The sequence below is a fragment of the Cupressus sempervirens genome, chromosome 6 (genome assembly GCF_028749045.1).
Source record: "Cupressus sempervirens isolate cs-2001-9-10 chromosome 6, ASM2874904v1, whole genome shotgun sequence".
Classification (NCBI taxonomy): Eukaryota; Viridiplantae; Streptophyta; class Pinopsida; order Cupressales; family Cupressaceae; genus Cupressus; species Cupressus sempervirens.
In genome coordinates, this window is record NC_143123.1 from 36,835,862 (window position 1) to 36,841,523 (window position 5,662).

Sequence of the window (5,662 nt, forward strand, 5' to 3'; positions counted from 1 at the left end):
AATATGAGTAGGTTATCTAAGCCACAAATATATCACATGACACTAATATTTGTGACCAACACTATACTATATCACCTCAGCAACAAGTTGCCCTTCCCCTCACTAAGGACCACTCCATAGAGAATTGTGTAATGCAACCTTTGTACATGATCATATGTATAAGGAACATTAGGAACTACAAAATCATAAATAATTAATTGCATAAGAAACTCATTTTATACCTATATGCCAACAAGACTAAATGTAATAGTTGTTCTCATTCCAACTAGAAGTGTAACCTTTAATATAAAAAGCATTAACCACACATGGAGTCATCAAAATTTGAATTAGAAAAATGGAACCATTACAATGACATGCATTAACAACATTCCAGGAGGAGATGAAAACTACATAATACATTTATCGATGAGATGAGCTTCATAGGACCTAAGCTAATATTAAAAATTGATAGCCAATTACGAGAACCAATACCCTATCAACAACACATTTCCTTTGGTGGCATATAGGGGACCTTACCCAACTACCACTTGTTACAGATAAATCTATTTATGCATTACACACACATGCAATAAATTTATAGCACAAATATAGTACAAATGTGACATTGCATATGGTCTTTCAACAAGAGGGTGATGATCTAATGTAAATAATTTTTTACTGTGCATTACAAAACATGTGTAACGCATAACCAATAGAACATGATTGGTAGTTGTTAACAACATGCACAAGAAATCGCATATGTGTAATTGAACAAAAGGAGTTTGACCAAACAATACATTTATTTTCTACCAATGAACTAGTGGCACTTCATAAAAGGAAACAACTAAAATAACTACATGTACCTATAACACTATTGACACTAAATTAACATTGTCAATCTACATAACCTAATAATGATGACCAACTTTCACAAGAAGTCAAGTATTATGTAGGTTTCAACATGTTATACTTACCACAAATCTATGGGTAGAAGTTGATCTTGTCAATGGATCTCTTGGAGAGGTCAAATATATTGTGTATCCATTTGATTCTAAGCCCCCACAATTACCAACATATGTTACCATATAATTTTTTCTAATTATCATGGCCCGCCCTGGGATAATCAACATCTAAAATTTGATCTAATAGAACCCATAACCCAAGGCAAGCACATACAACTATCACTAACTACAGCCTGGGCTACTTTCCACAAATCATAGTGGCTTACCATAGATAGACAGACCATTAATATAGGTAAGACTAAATGCAATGCCTCACCTTTACAAAAGTCTCTAGATTCAAGTGTCCAAAATGTCTTCACATTAGACTTGCCTTAGCTTTCGAACACTACTACAAAATGAAAAAGAATTTTTACAACATAATTATAAAGAGAGAAGAGGCTTTCATATAGTTGCTCTAGCCTAATACTCAAGTATTTGAGTTTACTTCACAACCTCTTTTATATTTTTATAGATCATGTTTTTTCTTTCTTTATATTCAACCATGTCTTTGTTTCTAACCTTTATAATTTTACCTCTTCTATAGGTTCAATCCAATGATGAGGAATAAGGGACTAAATGAGATTATTGTGTTTCAACGATTTCATCACTACAATTGTTTAAATGAGAAATCTAGCAATTTGACATTTTCCTACTAATTATAATTCATCCTAATTGGATGTTTCTCTCTACAATACTACCTTCTACAACAAAATTTTGAAAATTATTGTCTACTTTAGTTGGATATTTTATTGAATAATATCTAGATTATTGTCTACTTTTTTATGTATTAAATTATATAATAAAACATTTCACTTTCAGGTAACTTTCATAGTATTCTACTTTACAATTATTTTATTTATTTGAAAATGCTTCTCAAAATTTGATCTTAATTTTTTTTTTTAAAAATCCAGAAAAGAATATTTTAGACAGGTGACGCCATTAGTTGAATGGTTGCCTTTTCCCCAGATGAACGTGGGGCGCACCCGGTCTACGTTCTGACCACGAGAGTTGAAAAGATTACTAAATTTCTATTTTAACTTCTCGCTCTATCTCTATATAACCACAGCTTCCTCCGACTCCATTTCTATCTGTCTTTATATCCACAAAATATCAAATTCTGAATAAATTCAACTTCATTCACATCCGTTATTTGCCGATAAAAATGATGAGTGAAGAGTATTATTCTGCTCTGCAACAGATTTCGTTGCATTTGCTGGGCGAAGATACCATTTTCTCATCCGCTGATCTCTCCGACGGAGATCAGGAATTGAAGAGCGGTAATAGACGGACAATTAATCCGTCTGTTCAGATTTCTGTTCCGTCTGAGCGTCATTACAGAGGAGTTCGTCGCAGGCCTTGGGGAAAATTCGCAGCGGAGATTAGGGACTCCGCCAGGCGTGGGGCCCGCATTTGGCTTGGAACTTTCGACACTCCAGAGGCAGCCGCTGAAGCATATGACCGCGCCGGTTACAAAATGAGAGGATCCAAGGCTCTCCTCAACTTTCCCCTAAACGGATCTGCCTATGCTGCGTGGGCCTCAGCGTCTGGTCATATGGAGCTCTGCAACAAGAAGCGCAGAAAAAATATTGTAAAGGAGTCCTGCAAAAAGATTATAATTGATGTAAGCGATGAAGAGGAGGATTTTTTTTGAGAAATTGGAAAATTTGGAGCCTCTTTCTTATTTTCCCCATCACACCATCATCCATCGTCGTGTAATCGCCGCTTTTGTGAATACATCGTTACTTTTTTCATTCAATTATTCTTTAAATGTCTTCTCCTGGATTTTTATTCGTCTTAGTTTAATTTAGAACAACATTCCGGTAAATGAATATGAACATAGGTAGTGCAGATCAGGGGCAACGGCTATCCAGGCAGTTCGTTCGACTGCCCGGATGCTCCATGCTCATGGCACCCCACATCGGATGGTGCTGAATGCCACGAACAGTCATACCCCCTGCGAGCCGGATATCGAGGCACCTCTGCTTTTGAGGGCACAGTTTCCATATTGTCAACATATTTAATTATTTTTATGCCGTAGGCGTTTTCTATATGAAAGAGGCCCGGTAACTGGTTCAATGAAAGGTCCATAATTCTTAAGAGCCCTTGGACGACCATGTAATGCATCACATACGTACACGTATTTTCTGCTTTTCGTGGAGGAAACGTAGCATCATTGACGGTATTAACTCCACTTTATGGCACCGTGGACATGGCATACACCAACTACAGGTTGCTCAGTAGACGCATTTACTCACTTCCGCTCCTGTTATGACTAATTTGATCAGATTCCATGCTTGTTTACTCTATCCACGTGTGTTGTTTGCGTTGAATTCTTGAGTGTGTTGTTGGCTGTTGAGTCGACGCACTCCATGGCCAAGCTCGATCACATACTCTCATTTCGGGAGTTTTAACAAAGATGGTAATGGAGGTCGAACAAAACAACGATGAGACAATTTACCCCGTCTTCCTCTCCTTCGCCTTTGCATAGGTTCGAGACTCGAACCCCCGACCTCAACGACTGACACATAATGACTTACATTAATCAATCACTTAGCAAAAGGACTCCACCGCCAGTCGTTCCTACAGGCTCTGCTCCAAGAAACAATGACACAAGAAGTAAAGTAAAAAAGGAGCTCTTAATTGAAAACCCGTCACTCGTGCTCTACTATTACCCTATGAGAAACAATGGAAGAAAGAATTTTCAAAAAATTAAATGTTACTGGAAATCATGTTCCTCCACTGCCAGACATCACTCCAAGATGCTCTCTAAGCAACAATGGTGAAAAGTGCACGGAAGTAGAAGATGAAGAAAAAGAGCAAAATTTTCAAGGACACACTACATATAATAATGAAAAAAGTAGGGAGAGGAAATGAAGAATGTATTCTTAAATATCACATGCTAAAGAGAAAATTAAGGTTGGAAAAAATAAGTCAACTTTGAATATTTAACACTTATAGTCTTGGAATGAAGCTTAATGTGTAATGTTTACGTCGTCTCATACGAAATTAGTGTATATTCCATTTCTTATTAATTATTTCTCATTCATATTCTAGAAATAAAATTGTCCAAGCAAAATCGTATCCAGAATAATATGAACAAAAATATCTAAGCCATGCTACATATACCAATAATTATAGCATCTTACATTTGGGTTTGAAGAATCTAGTTAGGTGGTTAGCTCCATAATTTTCATAGAAAAATGAAATGAAATTTAATCTTGTTGATCTCAGATAATATAATATAATATCAATATCCATATTGCAAAAGAGCAGATAATAAATTCCAATAATATGATATAGTCATAATGGAGCACAACCACATTTGTACGAATCTAAAAAGGCATACAAGCTTAAGAGAGATCTTTCTTTCATTGTCTTTATTTCATGATAATGTGCAATATATGAGATGACCCTAAAATGAGGCCCTCTGAAAAAACCTTTCTCTTAACAATCTTTCATTCTTCTTTCCTAAGATTTCCACAAATTAAAATAGAATTAGGGTTAGTTGGGCATGAATTGTATGTGAGAACAGATAGAGAAAAAAAAAACTCATATGTTGCTTATGTAGTCCAAGAACAAGATTATAGTAAGATGTTATTATAATTACTATTGTTTTAATAAAAGAACAACCTATCAAAAATGGCTACTTGTCAGATTCCACTTGGTTTATCATACTTAAATAAGAAACTCTTTATTTTTGCCTAATATTCTCAAGGTTGAAAGAGAGACAACAATCACCAAACAAATATGGGTAGTTAGGATTTCAGCATGTTAAAGTAATTCTTGGAGGATCCTCTCATTTGCCTTATAAATTAAAATCAATGATAATCTACTTTTGGTGATAATCAATCCTCCATAGCTCTATGAAATTTTGTTTAGCATTGTTGTTTTGAGAAAGCTCCTTTTAGTTGATTTCTTATCTTAGTCTTTATATAAATATGACTGTCATGATATTGATATTTTATTTGAATATCACGTGCCAATTCTGTGATAACAAATCTACTATGTTTATAAAACAAACAAACAAAATGGAGAAATGTTGAGAGATATAGATAGAGGGTTTGTACCAAAGTTATAATAAGAGTGTACTTAGTACATGAAAGAAGTCTTGAATGTAAACTGTATTTTCTCTATTTATACTCTCACTCATTCTCTTTCTTTTGAATTTCCCTTCTTCTATTTTTTAATTTGTCTTCCTTCATTCTCATTACACTTTTACAATCCCCTAGAAGAAATAAAAATATATTAAGAATAAACACAAATAAATTTGTCTCTCCAAATTAATTTAGTAAAGCAACACCTAGGAAGATTTTATTTATGTTTTCTAATACCTAGATTGCTCTTATTCATAGTTGAGTAAGTTTATAATGCATACACACGTTGGGTTTCTTTGGGCTAAGAGATATTTGATTTTTTAGGTTTTTATGATCCTTAAGGGTTTAAAATCGGTGAGAAACATCAGTGACTAAAGGACATAATTAATGAGAATGCATCCAACTTCATTCATGTTCTCAATTTTGTAACACTATTTGTGCGTGTTTCATGTGTACCTTCCTCTTACCCATCGTTCTTTCAATTGTTTCATGTTGTGTGTCATAAGATCATCCAACTTCATTCATGTTCTCAATTTTGTAACACTATTTGTGCGTGTTTCATGTGTACCTTCCTCTTACCCATCATTC

General features: G+C 34.6%; 1 pseudogene; it reads left to right on the top strand.

Moving 5' to 3' along the window:
• The first annotated feature begins 2,140 nt into the window (after window positions 1–2,140).
• On the top strand, window positions 2,141–2,736 carry LOC149550975 (ethylene-responsive transcription factor ERF104 pseudogene; annotated as a pseudogene).
• Window positions 2,737–5,662: the final 2,926 nt, after the last annotated feature.